The sequence below is a fragment of the Ambystoma mexicanum genome, chromosome 9 (assembly GCF_040938575.1).
Source record: "Ambystoma mexicanum isolate Mex_15411 chromosome 9, UKY_AmexF1_1, whole genome shotgun sequence".
NCBI lineage: Eukaryota > Metazoa > Chordata > Amphibia > Caudata > Ambystomatidae > Ambystoma > Ambystoma mexicanum.
In genome coordinates, this window is record NC_090931.1 from 932615595 (window position 1) to 932634944 (window position 19350).

Genomic DNA, 19350 nt, shown 5'->3' on the forward strand with positions numbered 1-19350 from the left:
GGAATACTATTTATTAATGGCCATCTGATAGATGCCCAGTAAAAATACCATGACTGGGCCCCCCCACCCCCGCAGCTCGCACGCACACAATTAATGTGTCCCTGTGAGGCGCTCTGGGCCGCAGGGGCCCGACATGGCAGTTTTTTCGTGACATCTACGCCCAATAAAAAATGCTATGGCTGTACCCTGGTACCCCAGCTCCTGACACACATCTGCCCCCTGATTCCTCCAGCGCCTCACAATCAAACATAATCACATTCATCATTAATATGATTATGTCCGAGTGTAAGGCACTGGTGCACCATGGAGCAGGCATGGCATTTTATAGGCATGGTTGATAAAGCAATCATGTTAAGTGTTATTATGTAGCTTGACTGGCATTTCAATGCAGCCAGCCTAGCCATTTCTTATTGTGGTATCACGTTTTGTATTGGGCATCTTTGGTAAACAAGCATGATAAGTGTTATTACGAAGCAAGACTGGCATTTTCTATGCAACCAGTCTAGCCATTTTTTTACTGAGGCATTATACTTTTTTATTTTATTTTTTATTTAGTGTTTATTGGTTAATTTAAACTTTTTACACATTAAAAAGAAAAGAATAAATACACAAAGATTATTTACTATATAGATAAAATACATTCAAAATTGAGTTTCTCAAAATATCCTGGCATATATAAAAGACTGCATGTCCACCTGTAAACAGATAAGATCAAAATGTATCAGTGTGTATACAATTCATATTATAAACTGATTTCCCATACCCTCTTTCATTTAAAATAATAAAAGAATTGCAATCGGTCAATAAGTGTCTAAGAGTTTCGATTTCTTTCCCCTGCATAATCTACAAAAACGCTCTCTATATGGAATGTTATGCAAAGAACCAATATTTGATAGTATAGGCAATTGATTCAACCTTAATTGCATTACAAAGCGTCTGCCATTGGCATTTTGCAAAATCTTTATATGGTCACAGGAAGTATCCACCGTAAATGCTTGCATAGAATATTCTGCATAACTAGATTTGTTTCCCAAATGAGAAATATGACCATTTCGATCCCAAATAGCTGCCTTTTGCTTAATATCCTTACTTTTGCCCACCAAATTATCTGTTAAATGGAATGAGCACCTTATCTTCTCAAGGAAGTCTTTAATCTCATTAGTCCATAGTCAGAGCCACTTCAATGCCAGCATTACTCTCTTCATCCGGGAAATAGGAATATAAAGATTTGGTGTTTTTTCAATTCATCAAAATCTTAACCTAGAAGTTGCCAAAGATATATTTTTAGCGTAGTCAATGAAATAATACCAAGTTCATTGCAAATTGCTTCCACTGGTACAGACTGGGACAGCCCCAGAGACATTCTCCACAATTTGCCTTCTAGCACACTTAACCAAGCAGTTTCCTTCATGGTAAAAACCTCAAGGCCATAAAGAATACATGGAAAAATACAGGTTTTGTACAATGGTATCAGTCCCTCAATAGATTGTCCACCAATGTTCTGTATAAATGATCTAATAGCTTTGAACTTGACATTTGTGGTGTTTATTATGGCTTTAGAAAGAATAGTCCATATTATTTGTGACAAGTATTCTTAGGTAGAGGTAACTAGACACCTCTTCCAATGTAGTCTTCTGAATGGCCCAGTTACATTTGTTTAATATTTCTTCTATTTGCCTTAATCGTCATGATTTTTGTTTTTTGACATATTAATAATTAAACCATGACTCGAAGAGTATTGCTCTAAGGCTGTAAGGCTGTGCTGGAGGCCTACCACAGTTTGATCAAACATCACAATATCATCTGCATAAAACAACCAGGCCATCGGACATTGTGTGATACATGGAGGATAGTTATTATAATTCTGCAGCGCTCCCCCTAAATCAGCAAGGTACACATTAAATAATGTTGGAGCTAAGGTACAACCTTCAGTTAGACCACAGTTGTTTACATACAACTGTTCACTTAAAGCACCTTCCTGATTAGTTATAATCTGGACCCTATTGTCCATGTAAAAAGCTTTCACAAAATATAAAACTTGAGTGTGCAACTTTCCTTCCTTCATCTTCTTCCATAATATGTCTCGATCAACCATATTAAAGACTTTCGTAAAAACAAAAAAACAAATATATAAAGCCCTAGACTTACTCATCAAAGTAGTACGAATGAAATACATTTGGGTCCAAAAATTTGTTAAGGTACTGAAACCCTTTCTAAATCCAGATGGTTGGGTACTAAAAATGTTTTCTTCATCTATCCACTCTTTAATGTAACACAATAATAATTTACAAAAGACCTTGGCACTAGAATCAATCATGGCCAGTATTAGGTAATTGGCAGGGAATGCTCCTGCACCTTTTTTATAGATTGGAATCAGCAAGGATGTATTCCTGGACACTGGTATGTGCCCTGGATCAACAATAACCTGGAAGATAATATACATAATATGGGCCCACATCTTAGGACGCACTTTAAAAAAGTCAATTTGGAAGACCATAAAGTCTTCTAGAGCCTGGGGGCTCTAGAAGACTTTAGATCTTTAATTACTTTCTCAATTGGGTCCTCTCTAAATTTAATGCAACTCCTATCAGTTATGTCTCGGTAATTATCACTTACCTCTAGCACATTAGCTCAGTTATATAAAGATAATATATAGTTCTCCCACACATCGTTAGAAATAGGATTGATTTCTCTCATACCTATGTGTCCATAGTTATATTTGTTAAAAATGCGCCAAAATGTCTTCGCGTACTTACCCTTTAGAACAGAGAACATGGTCTTCCATTGTGCAGATGCCACTGTACCTTTATGCATTTTATGCCAATTTTTAAATCTTTATCTCAATTGTTTTAAATTTCTTTGTTGAGACTGGATATCTGTGGCACTTTGCTTGACCCAACAAATATCTTTCTTTAACAGCTTTTTCTTATTTGCAATTATATGATCATGAACATTCTTATTTGGTCTATTCGTAACGCATATTTTTTTTTACCCTTTACAACTTTATCAATACAAGTATGTATGATCTGATAATAGTTCTCTATATGACAAAACCTTTGCATATTGGGCCTCATTACGATACTGGCGTAAAACCAGCACGGCTACCGCTGGTATCATTTTTTCTCTGGCGCCCGTGAATGGGCAATTACCAGGTCATTACGGATACACCAGCACCATATGTGAATAGTGCCGGTGCATCCGACATGCTCTGCTCGCGGGTGCCGGGAACGCCCGCCAGGTCAGACCTGGTGGGCGGAAAGGCACCCATGAGCAGAACTCGTAGTTTGCTGGTAGCTTACCGGTACCATTGTTACCCTACTGGCAAACTTATAGTGAGGACCATTGTCTTAAATCGATGAATCTAATAATATGGGATTCAATCTATTTAAATTACCTTCTGTCCACCTTATCCTATTTCCACCATTATTAAAAACATAATTACCCTTCATTTGTTCACTTGGTTGCATTGGTACACAATTGATTGAAAATTCAATGACTACATCATCGGTTAGCTCATTAGGTATGAGCACAAAGTAATTGACATTTATCAAAACCCAAATCACTTGTCAATATAAAATCAATTCAGGAGTGGTGAGTACCATTGGTCCACATGTAAAAGAGATCTTTACTATTTACATTAATCAGTTGTACTAATTGATATGCCTGGAAAAGGGATAACCAAGAACTAGAATCATTTATTGTTTCATCATCTCCAGGTCTGATGGCCCATATATGGTACATATTTTCTATATAAAAGTAGTCTTGGCAAACAATAATTTCCTTATTAGGGAATCGTGGACTTTGGTAATTTAAATCTCCTATAATATAATATGAACATTTCAGGTAAATGCTCAACCAGACCACAATCAATGATTAAATATAAACAATTAGAAGTTCTAATTTGCCATTTCCAGGATGATTATATACATTTAGCAACAATATCATAGAGTTGTCACAAATCATATTTTCAACCATAATTGCAAAAACATACTCAGATTGATGAGTAGGTAGAAAATCTTTAGCCTTTAAATGAGTAGGAACAATGTTTCTGTGCTTTCCTTTGCTATATAACATAGCCATTAATAAACGGATTTTGCATTAGCAGAATAATATCTGCCGTAAGCAAAAGATATAACCCCAAAGGGTTGTCCATAAAAGATCTAAAACCCCTTGTGCTCCAAGATCTTCTAATACTCTGTGAGTCCTTTACTTTCTTCAGTCACTCTACCCCATTAAATTGTGAATAGTATAAACTTTGTTGATCATTACAAATAGGCCCATTCCTCTTAAGTTGAAGCATGGAGCAGATCTTGCGCACAATGTCGTTGATAACCTCCTCCAGTATATAACTACTCGAGCCACCCGTTAAACTGCTGTTTTTGCTCTTAGGCATTATCTTTACCAAAATAGTATCCCAAATTCAGTAAACAGTTAGCTTGGGTCATAATAAATTCTGTTACTATGGGGATACGAGATGAGTCTTTGCCCAATTAAGCTCCCCAGATGTTCCTGGAATTTCATCTAGCTTGATATCATGAGTTGTTACCATTTTTAAAATAGGTATTTGTTGGATCAGTTCTAGAGCATTTCATCAATTTAAGAAGGGGCTAGATGCTGTAGCATACAAAGTAATCATTTTCTATTTTGTTTGAAGTGATATTGATTGCTTTAGAAGAAAAAAGATTAAAATCTAGCATATAACAATTGTTTTGCCAAATCAGATTAGTCGCAACCATACCACCTGAGCATCCAGCCTCCTCATAGTCAAGCACAGTGTTTTTAACTGAAACAAAAAAAATGTCCTTAACAGATTCTTGTTCAGTTACGGTTTCTGTAGGTGATGTGTTCTCTTTCTCCAGGCGTAGGCCAGTGATAGCCATCAAAAGTAGTTTAGCCCCGAGCTAGTCGAGCTGAAAAGAGAAAAGAGGAAAAGAGGGCATATGGTTGAAAAAACCCTTGCAGTCTAATAAGGACAACTGTAAGGGCACATAGAAGCTCTAAGAAATGTGTAATTGAAGCAAAATAAAAACGTCTCCTATGGCCAGATCACGTCGGCCTCCAATTCGACAATTCTTAAATCTATAGAGAAACCGAAAGCCCTAACTCCACCTTTCCTCCAATCACAGGTAGACTGCAAAAAGGTACAGGAGGCTTTTGCCAACAAAATCAAGAAAGCAAGGAAGATAATACCAACATTGCAAGCCATATCACAAGCCCAGCTGGGCACACCAACCCCGGTTAAGTCTCAGACCAACCAGGAAAGTTTTGAATTTCACCCCATCACCACAGAGGATATGGTAAAGCTACTGGCATCCATGAAACCCACCTCATGTGCAGAAAACATTCTCCCTCCGGAAATGATCATAGACAACAAAGACATTTTCATGCCTTTTGCTTACCAGGATGGTGAATGCTTCTTTTAGAGATGGAATAATACTTGAATGTATCAAGACTCTCACCATCACACATCTAGTGACAGAAACAGCCCTAAGCCAAAAGGACCCGGGTAACCTGTGCCCCATAACCAACTGTAACTTCTTAAAGTTATGGACAAGGTGGCCACTGCACAGCTCCAAACTTTTGTTGAGGCAAAGGACATCTTGCACAGACAACAATCAGGATTCACAGCAGTTCATAGCATTGAGACAGCCATGTTGGACTTACAAACCCACATGCTGAACATCATGGATAAAGGCAAAATGGGTCTGCTAGTGCTGTTAGATCTAAGCACAGCATTCACACTTTTAGATCACCAACAGCTCCAATGGGCTCTGGAAAATGTGGCCAACTGTTCTACAGAAGCCACCATATGAGGAGTCTAATTTCTATCAGACAGGAAATCTAAAATCCATTGAGGGGGGAGAACTTCTCAAGCGAAACACCCATCAATTGTGGCACGCCGCAGAATGCCAGTATATCTCCACTCGTATTCAATATTTACCTGAGGTGTCTCTGCATAGTGCTTGATAACATCGGAGCTTATTTTATGAACTATGCAGGTGACACCCAGCTGGTGGTAGAGTTGAGTGGTTTCTACACCAGTGATAGTACCAGGGTGGCGGCCCTTAACACCATCATCGAAGCATGGATGGAAAGAAACTGGATGTGTTTAAACAGAAGTAAAATGGCGATGATGATCTTTGGCTCTCACCAAGCCCGAGCCAAGCTAAGCCCAGAGTACAAGTATTTCACTATCAAAGACTCCCATATCTCTGTGGCTGTGAAAGTGAAAACTCTGGGGCTATTCTTAGAAGCTTCCATGGTGTCTGAAGCACAGGTCATGTACTGAAACAAAAATTGGCAGTACGACCTACGTCTCCTTAAATCCATACGACCCTACCTGAGTGAAGAAAATTGTGCAACCATCGCTAGGGCCCCAATATTATCCCAGCTCGACTATGGCAAGGCACTACAGCTAGGTGCAAGCAAGGGATGCTTAACCAAGTGCCAGATCAGTCAACACTGTCAGAATAGTAAAAGAAAAACAAGGAGAGAACACATTACTGCTGACAGAGTGGCTCTCCACTGGCTGACCGTAAATGATAGGATACATTTAAGACTATGACTGTAGTTCATAGATGCCTATTTGGTCAGGCCCCGGCCTACCTTTAAAGAATGGATCAAATAGCATGTACCCAAGCGATCACTAAGATTAGAGGCACAGGGCCAGATCACATGCCTGCCGTACAAATGGTCTAATGGCCTGGGTCTGGCTTCCCCGGTGATAGCAGCCCAAATATGGAACAGCCTACCAATACAGCTAAGATACGAATCAAACTACACAACATTCAGAAAAACACTGAAAACACACGTATTTAAGTGAAGGCACCGACCCAGTTACCCCATCCTGTCTCATTGGCAGACTCTATTGTCTCGTTTTATATGTATATCCTTTGTCTTCATTTGTGCGCCCCGATGTCTGCGGACTTTCAAAATTCAAATAAAAAATATACCCTTGGATTTTTTCCTATTTCGAAGCCTTTGGTGGTTTCTTGGCATTTCTTATTCTTAGGGAAGGATGAACCCAATGCTTGCATTGCATCCGTAGGTTTGGGAATGTTCTTATCGCCCAATGATATTTGTTTGTTAATACATGTTTCCTTTTTTGGGAACCCTTTTTGCCTACTAAGATTGTAGACAGCTGTTCAGCTGGTATAAAGATGGCAGGTGGATGTAACTTGGTGTTAATAGATAGGCTTTTATTTAGCCCCAGCTGAATCTCTTTAACCCCAATCTTTCTCCTATCACCAATACCAGGCATTTCAGAAACTTGTGTGTCTTGGATAACAGTTATCGGAGTAGTTGTGGACAGTTCATTAGCAAGATTCCCGTTATTAATTTTCTGTTCTGTTGAGACCTGCATCATAGATCTAAAATCTGTCAGATTAGTTAAATCTTGTTTTAAAATGTGTTGGTCTTTATACATATTATTACAAAGAGTGAATAGAGCTTTACGTATAGATAGAAATTCACGTTCTATACAATGGTCCTCCAGAGTTAATCAATCTGACGAAGAGAAACTCGCTTGATATCTTGTAGATGACGCATAGGTGTTTGTCGCAATCTCAATGTAATTAGATGATTTAGACAAATCAGTACAAAGAATAGAGCATTGGTCTTTAGTCGCAGCGTTTTGCTCACTCATACCAATGGTCTGGTCGTCCGTATTTGTTTCAGTCTGTAAACCTAGACAATAGATTTAAAAGTGAGTTATTATCAATTGTATTGTCTGAGGATAAATTAGGGTCAGTAATAATTTCTATATTTATTCCTTCTGTCATTTTGGCAGAGGTAAAGTCTGCAGTGTTGCTCCTCATAGTCGGTTTAAGAAAGGCTGTAATTTTACCTGTCACTCTCTTCAATCTAATTTAGATCACAGATTGAAATCGTGAAACACGCCACAGTTGCTTTCGGTTGTTTATTCAGTCTTTTTTCGTTCCTTTTTTCCAATTGCGTAAGAATACTGCGGATGAAAGCAGGCGCTGCAGTATACACTTCAGAATTAGCAACAGGTCCTAAGTCAATTTAGGAATTATGCATACAGAGGCTCAAAGATCGTAATACGCACAGTCACCTCGTAAAGATAAACAATCAGATTCTTCCTTCCAAAAGACGCCCTCATCTTGACAATTTGTCTGTATTTCGAATCAAAGGTCTAAGACCGGCAGTCTCCTAATACGCAACCTGTTTCGTCAGAACCTTATCCTTCTACTATTACAGAACTAATAAGATAATTCAGAAACATTTTTGCATGTATTCTAGTAGCCGCTCCAATTCAGAGTAAGCGATTTCTCTTTCACATAAAATGTTCACATAAATATGTTCTTGATGTTATTCCTCAAAAGGTACGAGAAACCGGGAAGAGAGGAACCAAGCCGGTAAATCAGAGCTGCAAGGATACAGTAGCTTTTCCACTCCAATAGCTTCAAAAAGTTGACAGGGTTATTCTTAGAAGCAGCTCTGGGAGTAGTCCACTCCAGTACTCCAAAATCCCAAACACCAAGACACACACCGCGCCATGACATTTTGCATTGGGCATCTGTGATAAAGCAAGCAGGATCAGTGGTTTATTCTTACTGTGGCATGACATTTTGTATTAGGCATCTTTGGTAAAACAAGCATACATGTTATTATGTAGCTAGACTGGCATGTCAATGCACCCAGTCTAGTTATTTCTTATTGTGGTATGCCATTTTGTATTGGCCATCTTTGGTAAAGCAAGCATAATAAGTGTTATTAGGAAGCAAGACTGTCACTTTTATGCAACCAGTCTAGCAATTTCTTATTGCTGTATGATATTTTGTATTGGACATCTTTGATGAAGCAAACATGATAAGTGTTATTATGTAGGTTGACCAGCATTTTAGAACAGCCAGTTTGGACATGTTTTCACACTTTAGCATGCATTTGTAATGGTAAAGCCAACTGGAGTATGTTCTTATCTGGGTATAATGCCATATATTGGCAAAACAAACATGGACATGTTTCCTTATAGTATCATTACTGCCATTATGCGCAAAGCAAACCTGAGTATGTTCTTACATGGGAATGCTAGGGTATAATGGTGCAGTCAGCATGGAAATGTATCGGCACAGCCAGTGTGAAAATGTTTTATGCTGGCACATATTGTGCGAACAGACATCATGAAAATGTGTTGGAGAAATGCTCCTGTGTACTGTCTCAACTTGCATCTATTGGATATTTTCATGAGTTAACCTATAACACCAATTGCAAACTGTTTGGCTTTTTACCCAATTGTTCTAAAAGGTGTGCTCTAAAATGCACTATTTTAACCCATTATTTAAAAATAATTCTCGGGGTAAAACCCCCACGAGCCCCCCTTTATTGGTGCAAGCTTTCTCGCTACGCTCGGTCGCTGTGGCATGTCTGGGACATATTTTTACACCCCCTTAAGTTAACAAATTCACCATACGCCACTGGAGAAGTGTCTTAGGTTTCTGCCACTTCATTGCAATGGTGCAATGGAGTGAGGCCCGGATTACAGACTAGGAGGATTTCTGGGCAGAAATACCGCCGATGGTGATTGCCACCACTGGTGGCAGTATTTCCAAAAGTCTGACCAATTACATTGTTACCACTCGCCCAGTAGTAAATGCAGTAGAATTTCTGCCGAAATTGTCCCTGGGGAGTGGGAGCCGGTTTCTGGCCACGCCTGGGCTGGAAAAAGAAAATTGAAAAAATATATATTCATTTTTATTTTTATTTTTCTTCAAAAAGCCTTTCATCCTTCTTAGGTTAATAAATGAGTACCAACACAGGTTGGGTGATATGCATATTTGTTGTATAAAAAAGAGCTTAAGCGTAAGTGCTATACAATAACATATTATAATTTGGACATCTGCTTGGATTCACAGTAATTTGACAATATGGATCTATACACACAGATATTAATGATACATATGGTGATCCATTCTTGTATGAAATTTATATCACATTAGTGAAATCATAACCACATTTTTCGTAGTGCACTTAGGTACATGGCTATTTGATGCCACTTCCTGTTTTGTCAAGGGGTGAAAGGTCATGTTTCATCGCTTCCCGGGATGTCATTTTGGGGTAGGGTCAAATGACATCACTTCCGATGATGTAATCAGAGGTCAAGGGTCGTGAGGTGAGGGAAGGACCACTTTTTTATGGGTGATCGGGCCTATTTCTTGTACCAGTCCGACCCTGAATGGATAGCGTACAGTATATAGTGGTGGATGCTGCCACTGTACATGTTTTAATTGACCAACATTTCCGACTCTTTTATGCATTATATATGAAATGTGGCAATAGGGTGGGCACCCGAGATTCTCATTTTATCACACCTTACCAGGGGTCCCCGCCACAACCGTTTTTTTTTTGTTTATTGAAGGGAGATATTTACACTTTCATTCGGTACAGTTAAAAAAGTGTTCAAGATAATCCTGAAACAGTTCACAAATTTAACCTCTACCTCTTTAGTGCAGGTAACAATTGGTGGATTTTCAGGGTGAAAATTCACCACCCTGTAATCTAGAAGTAATTAGCGCGGGCATATTGTGTGGCCCTTCACTGGGTGAGAGGTAAAACTGGGGGTATTTTGCAAATGGCGCCAGTTTTACCGATGTACCGCCCACTCTTTAATTACCATAAAAGCCATTAAACCAAAGCATTATCAATTGTGCTCTCACCGAGACCCTGTAGAGCGCTATCGTTCTCTTGGCTGCTTTCACGGCAAATACAAAAAGCGTTGCTGACACTGTCATTCCACACAGCTCCACCTAACACAGGTTTATTATCAACTATACGACCTTCAGTGTAGATTCTTTAATGAATGTCACCTGGCCTAGTAAGATCATTGTCTGTCTTCCCTCTGTTCCCCCCTCCCTTGCCTCATCGCGCCTTGAAACACTTGTGTAGGCACGTTATAAATGTCATTTCATAGCATAGCACTCGGCGCACAAATTATGGAGTAAAATCAAGACCTTACATTTTACTTTACAGGAATTCCCCAATGGCCGACGTTGTCTATTTAGACTTCAACACAGGTAATGTGCGTCCAGGCCACCCCTCTCTAGTGTACTGGGCTTATATGGAGGAATGAGCAATCACTTTGGAGTTTGCGTGTGTTATATTGTTCTCCCCGATCATATTTCAACACATGACCTATCTCCGACCCACATTATTCTGGCTTTCAGTCGCAATATCAGCATCATGCCATCATGTTTATCGTCAATGTAACACACTTCCTTCACGTTTCGCGTATAATGAGCAGTGCTGGAAATGGAAACCAATTGCCCTGGGATCCCAACTCCTGTAGGTCTGTGTGGTGGGGTGGCTGGTCTATTTGTTCAGACCTTGGGTTGGAGTCATGGCAGAGAAGTGATAGGCTCGTAAAAAGAGTAAAAATCACAGGGTTAAAATAACAATGTTTTACAGCGTTGACCTGAAATATGCACAAATCACACAATCAAGAAACCTGACACTATAACTATTGCAGTAACATGACAAACAAAAAGAGAAAATTTTATTTAGCTTAGAAACAATTACATTTGAAAAAATATAAACAAGAACAATCTGTATTATCCACTTTAACAATCATTGAAATATATACATTTCAACACCCCCACCCCAAGGAGTCACTACACAGTCATTGTTCAAACCTAATATAACAAAAGAAATTTACCCCAGATCTTGTCAAATAAAGCATTTCTTCTCCTTCCGATACAACACTCTTTCCATCTCCGCCAACATATGCATCTGTGTAATCCACATCTCAATAGTAACAGGATCAGATGATTTCCAATGTCTTAAAATCAGTTTCTTCCCCACCATTGCACCCCGAAAGATCAATTTTTTCTTAGATGTAGCCAAATTTTCCAACATGTCATCACTACCTAGCACAATGGTCTTGAAATCCATGCAAATCTTTGCATCAAGAACTGTTTCACAAATTTTGTCAAATTCAAACCACAGACCTCTTACCCTCGAACAATCCCACAGCATGTGTTCTAAAGTACCAACCATCATGTACACACGCCCAGCAGTCAGGGCTGTCAATCAATCCCATTTTCACTAGTCTCTCCGGGCGTCCAATATACTCTATTTATAATCCTAATTTGGCAGGATCTTTCAGCTAGCCCTAAAGAACATGACTTAACATTCTCACAAATACGTGACCAATGATCCTCTGGAATGTCTTCCCCAATCCTCTGATTCCAGTCCAGTCTCAATGAGTCATTTCCTCTATAATTTGACACAATTAGTCTATAAACATAGCTGACTAGACCACAGCCACTCACTCCTGGTTTCCATCCAAGCATATCCACATTAATTCTAACTTCCATATTCACATCACCCACTGCCTTCTTGATCTTCCAATAGTCTGCCAAGCAGAAATTAGAAATATCAAACTTTGTCTGCATCTCCTTAGCGGTCATCCATTTCACACCGTTAAAAAGATCTGCAATCCATTGCACCCCTGCAAGAAACCATTCATGCCAGAACAAAACTTTTCCTTCATGTTTAACACTCAGATTCATCCATACTGAAGCACTTGGATCTCTTAATGCATCAAAACCCAAATATTCATTCAAAAGCAACCAAGAAGTTCTTAAAATCCTAGTCAATGGATCCTCCATCCTTGGGCTGTTTGGTTTAGTTGTTAACAGTGCTCTAGGTGACAAAGGACCCATATGACTAGACTCTGCACACAACCAGTCCTCTTGCTCTGTTTTAAGGAAGGCAAATAAAGTTTGTGTCATAAAAGCCATATGGTAGGCTCCGAAATTTGGGACTCCTAGACCACTCTTAGAAAAAGGCAACTGCAATTTACTTATTTTAAGACGCAGTGGTTTCTGATTCCATAAGAAGTCTTGAATGAGCCTGTCCAATTTACGCCAATATTTCTGCTCAATATCTAACGGGATCATACTCAATACAAAGTTTATTCTAGGAGTCGACACCATTTTCATAGCATTCACCTTCCCCCAAAGGGAAAGGTGCAACAAGTTCCACCTCTCCACGTCCAATTTGAAAGTAGTACATACCATATTCATATTCTCTCTCACAAAATCAATAACATTCGGCAAAATCCAACCCCCCAAATATAGTCATTTTTCAGCACACCATCTGAGACCCAACTGCGTGATGGCATGTTTGTCACATATTGGCACCAAGGGTAGGACTTCCGATTTGGACCAATTTATTTTATATCCGGAGCATTGGTGAAAGGCTTCCAAAATGTTCATAAGAACCAGTATTGATTCACCAAGATTCTTGAGGACCAATAACAGATCATCAGCGTATAACCACATTTTTTGTTGTAAGCCCCAACAATTAATGCCTGGCAAATCCTCTTCAGCTCTCAGTGTAATAGCCAATGGTTCGATTCCAATTACAAACAATAAAGGTGACAGCAGGCATCCTTGTCTCGTGCCACGTTCCAATTCACATGAATCTGACCTCTGTCTGTTAGTTTTAACATCCGCCGTCGGTTTAGTGTATAGCAGACTAATCCAAGATCTAAAATGGATTCCAAAACCCATCTTTTCAAGTACTTGAAACATAAATTGCCAATCTACTCTATCGAAGGCCTTTTCGCCATCCAATGAGAGGACAGCCGAATCTTCAGACAGTTCTGATGCCATAGTAATAGTATGCAGCAGTTTCCTCATATTACTGGATGTCATCCTTCCTTTAATAAAACCAGACTGATTTTGATGTATCAGCTTCGGCAGTAGGTTCTCCAGCCTTAATGCCAATATCTTGGCCAGAATCTTATTGTCTACATTAATTAAGCTAATCGGTCTCTAACTGGATGCCAAAGTTTCATCTTGGTCTTTTTTTTGAGAATACAGAAATCATTGCATGTCTAGTCGTCTCCGGGAGCAATCCCCTAGACTTAGAAGTCTTGAACATATCCATCAACAGGACCAGTGCTGAGTTGGGCAACCATTTATAGAATTCAACTGGCAGACTACCCGGCCCTGGAGTCTTGCCAACATTCAATTTGGATATCGCATTTTTTACTTCTTCCACCATTATAGTTTCTTCTAACAACCTAGATTACTCCTAATGAAATTTCTGGAAATCGAATATTCTCTAGAAAGTTTCCCTTAGTCGCATCAATTTGTGGTTCTTTTTGATATAATTTTTCATAGAACTTTCTGAACACCTCGTTTATTTCTGTTGGTTTGAATGTAATTTGACCATCAGAGTCTCTGATTGATGTAATTGAGCGTTCCGACTCTCTTTTCCTCAATCTAAAAGCTAGCCAGCGATCACATTTCTCACCTGGTTCAAATTAAGTGCACTTTAGTTGAAAATACCTTTTCTCTACTCGAGTTGATATTAATGTTTTCAATTCTTTTTTCAATTTGTTAACTTCAGGAATCAAGTTCACTTTCGTAGGATCCATCATCAAATCACATGACATATCTTTAATTTTTCATTCCAATCCTTTATGTGATGTGTCAAACTTTTTCTTCAGCCCACTCGCCAAACTTATAAGCATACCATGTACAGTGCATTTGAATGCTTCCAAAACTATGTCAGATCTAATTTCTCCATTACAGTTCTCCTTCACAAAGTAATCTATTTCAGTTGAAAGTTTGTCCATCTCATCTTCATTGTATGATAACATTGTGTTTAATCTCCATGTATATTGTCTATTCATAGCAAAGTCCCACTCTAAATCCATGACAACGTGAGCGTGATCAGTCAGCAAGATATTTCCATTACTGCTTGTTTTATAGTTTTGTGTTATTTCTCCTGCCATCAACAGCATGTCTATTCTGGAGTATGTAGCGTGTGCACCGGAGTAAAAGCTGTATTCTCTCAACAAAGGATTTTCGTTTCTCCATCCGTCCTTCAAGTTATGTTCCTCCATCAGGTCTTTCAGTGCTTGCGACTGCATGTCAATCCTTCTACAATGTCGTTTGTTACTCCTATCCAAGGCAGAGTCAATGACCGTATTGAAGTCTCCACCCAAGATTATGTTACTTGACTTTAGATCTTGTATCGTTTGTGCCATTTTTCTGAAAAAAGTACCATCATCTGTTGTTGGCGCATAAATATTGCAGAATTTAACTTCTCTGCCCTGAATATTTGCGAAAATAGCAACCATTCTACCTTCCTTATCACTTATTTCTTTAATAACCTTGATCGGGGCATGTTTCCTAATTAAAATGACCACACCCCTAGACCTTGACTCAAAAGATGATCCATATGCTCTTCCAACCCAAACTTTTTTGAGACCATCCAGATCCATCTTAATTAGGTGTGTCTCCTGAAGAAAACATATATCCCCTTTTAGATCATTCAAATAAGACATGACTTTTCTTTTTTCTGTACATTGTTCAACCATTCACATTCTATGAGATGAATCACAGTTGATCACCCATTTTCCATTTCAAATCATCCACCCTTAACTACCCCAAGAAATGCTCATCCAATAGATCTTGATTTGTGTTTGTGACCCCCAACATAAACCCTAACCCACCCCTTCTGAAGCAGATGCAAAACACAAAGAACAGCGTAAAAGATAAAATTCCAAAACACATTCCAGGTAACCTAAACCCCTGGACTCCTCTCCTAATTAACTTGAACTCCACAACAAATCGAAGAATCAAGTTCCAAGTAACTAATAACAAAATCAGAATACACAAATTAACATATTGAAACCCGTGTCATTTCCATTTAAAACATTGAAACTATTTCACCTACACCCTAGTTATTAAATTCCATTGCAGTATTTCCTGAAGCACCGTCATAACTCCTCAAACCCCGGACTAAGAGACCAACCCCTATCCTCACAAAAGTTAATCCTTTAGTGTTCACATCTAAACTTAAATTATAAAAATCCCCTATAAATTATTGCTCATAAGATATATTTGCACCGAGCTCCCCTAAACCATCCATCACCATATTATAAACTCTGTAATATCGTTGCATACTGCTATTCTAAGTGACCAACAACCTACTCTCTGACATGTGGGATATCTCAAGGATCTGGTCCACTGCCTCAACACTTCTTCGCCCATATATTCTTGAACCAATGAATAACTCAGGACTCGTGTTTTTTTTAAAAAAGCAGACAATTTGCTGAAAAGACTCGTCAATGACTGTACAGCACACAACCCTGGTACTCATAGATTCCGGGATGACAAGAAACAGACCCAGAATTAACCAAAACAGAGTTTCAAATATACATCACTTCACTACCTAACAAAACGGATGATATGAGTAGTTATCCCCTGCTAAAGACTATCAACTAAAACCTCTGTTGAGCATTGAAAGATCTAAACATAGCGCCCCAGCACTTCATATATACTGTTTGTTGCTGATCAAAGAAGGATCCACTTCCATGCCCAATGCAACTGCTATTACGCCTTTCACGAGAAGACCCCCGTATCCTCTTAAAAGTCAGCAGTACTGATCATCTAGAGTACAAACTGTATGTACATTATGAAATGTAGCTCTTCACCTTAAAGGAAAGCAATGACTGCAGAATTGTCTTTGAAGTAATTTAACACTTCTCACTAGGGGTGTACCGAACTTCGGCTTCAAGTAAGTATTCGGCCGAATTTCGGCTGAAAATCACCTATTAAGCTTTTTTAAAGTCCTCTTTCTATGATTAGCAATCTTCTCTCAGTGTGAGAGAAGATAGCCAATCCTAGAAAGTAGAACAGTGGGAAAGCAGCAGTAGCCAGTAAGCTGATAGCTTACTGGTTGCTGCAAGGAGCACAAAGAAAAATACCCTGCACTGAGGCCGAGACTGGAAGAAGACGCCCGAGGAAAGACGGACATTGAGGCGGCATCAGGTAAGTCTTTTGTTAGATGAAGTGAGGGAGGTCCGTGGGGAGGGGATGAAGCGTCAGGTGTAGGTTTAAGAAAAGCGTGCAATGTTGGTGGTGGTACCATTCCCTTCTGCTGCATACGTGCTCGTGCTACCTGCTTTGCACCAAACCTATTCAGGGGCGGTGGGGTTGCCCAACAGTATCACTCCCAGCTCATAATTTGCTGTTATAGAATGTATGTTTAACAAAAGAGATATAACCCAGAGGCGCCAAGTACAGGGGGAGCAAGTTCTCCAGCGAAGCAGCCAGGAAGCTCACTTTGCGGCCATGCAGAGGTGTACAGTTTATTCCCTGACTAGGACCTACATGAATCTGTGGGCTTTGCTGGCGGGGCCGGAGATGAACCACTCTGGGCTTTATTTCATCTACATAGTCTGCAATACAGCGATACAGCGAAAAGCAACCAAGGTAGCTCAGCATGGCGAGTAAATGCTGCTGAGATGTTCTATGTTTAAAGCAGACTGTAAAGCCCATGGTGTTTGACTATTGTCTCTAAGCTAGGACTGTTCTGGAAAATGTATATTCAGGTTGAAGGGATTTCTGACGGAATTGTGAATATCATAAGCTGCCACCATCTATGCACCTGCAGCTCCATTGCCAATCATTCCTACACTATGGACACTTATTCCGATGGAGCAGTTGGACACCGCTGATGACCCACTCAAAGGAAGGGGGCACAGGGGTGGTAGATTTGTTTGTGTGCATATTCCCAGAAAAAATACACACATTCAAGAAATCAACTGGTGGCTTTGGGTTTAAGAAATGGTGTTGAACAAGGTATCTTTTTTACTTTTTCATATTAAACTGAATGCTGCGCATTTAGCTTCAAATATAAGGACCTCCTCTCCAATAATATTCCTGCCCAAACCATTCCCCTGGCCTCGGCTTCGAGCCAGAAGAAATGAAAGCGAAGAGCGCACAGGGGCTATAAAAACATGCTGTCCGCCTGGTCCAAGGAGCACCTTCATGGCTGCAAAATGTGTCCCTAGCTGGGCGGGTGCGGAGGGGGAGCAGAGCAACCATAGGCAGGTCAATTGCCCCCCTTGCAAACCTCTCTTCCTGCCCTGATGACGCCAATGCATACATCTAAAATTGCTCTGTGCAAATTCTGACCGGAAATGGTATTTCTCATGTGCTGTAAAATGTATTTAAAAAAACAACTATTCGGCTCACTATTCGGCTTCGGCCGAATAGTAATTTCACTATTCGCTACACCCCTACTTTTGACATATAAATCATACAAACCTCTTGGTTATTAGAGGCCTAGCCATCTGCTTTGATCACACAATGTCCAGCTCTTTCCCAGGGCATTGTTAAGGCATCCCAGAAATATCTCTCAGGGTCCCCATTGTACATCACCCTCCCCCATTCTCATTCATAGTCATCACAAGCCAGGTACCAATTCACTGACTACAAAGTAATGTGAGGCTAAAAAAATCTCCTCTGTGGTTTACAACCGTATTGTCGCCAAGCACTGGGAACTGCTGACCACTGTGGCTACAGTGTTGCATGGCTTTCTTGACTCATACATGGACTTTTGGGTTCCCTGATCAGTTTTTGCTGGATCTGGATCCGAGGAAATCCGCCCCTGGTCCTGCACTGGCAACAGAGGTCTGCGGTGACCCTTCCGGGAAGGTAGGTGATGTTTATTTTGTTATGTTTTTTAGGATGCTTGTATCGCCCATAGGCGGCACAGCACTGTCAAAGCAGGTAAGTGACCATGCAGATAGAAGGAGACTATTAATTTTGCAGACACCTGCCAGCATTCTATGTATCAGTCTCTCTTGTGGCACGCCACTCAGCAACTCACCAATCTTTATTCTGAGGCGCAATAACATTGGTCAAACATATCAGCCATACCCTATTCAACCCATTTCAATTGGCTTTAAGGCTTTGATCTCAATTGTATTTAAGTGCAGTGATGGATTAGACCATAGTTCACCTTCATACATAAATGTGTGTATCGGTGTTGCTGCTTTAATCCTAAAGGCATTAGTAGTTTATATTTTATTGGGATGAAGGATGTAATGTTAACAGGGGGGTCCATCAGAGAAGGCTGCTTCCATGATCTTTGCTTTGCTGTGAAATCTTGTATTTACTGATTGTTCTGTGAATATGTCTTTATTGATTAATTGTATTTTTTGACTTTAATTGTGATTTTTTAAAGTGTACTTTTATGGCAATATTTATACATTTCTGAAATAAGGTTTTAGATTATGAGTACATGATGAGTACATTTTTCTTCCGAACCTTCAGAGAACATATTGCTGTATTGTACTTGTTCTACCCTATCATTGTGTATCCATGTATAACTCATGGCAGCCTGCAATATCTGTATAAAAGCCAGGAAAAAATGGTCTTCTTACAGGCTAGTTGTGACATCACAATTGACCTTTAATAAGAAAATAATATTCCAACTGCTATGTAACCTGTTATTATGCCTCCGTTGTGATGCCACAATGCCTCCTGCTTGTGGCAGCAGAGAGATTTTCTGCTGTTGCTGCAC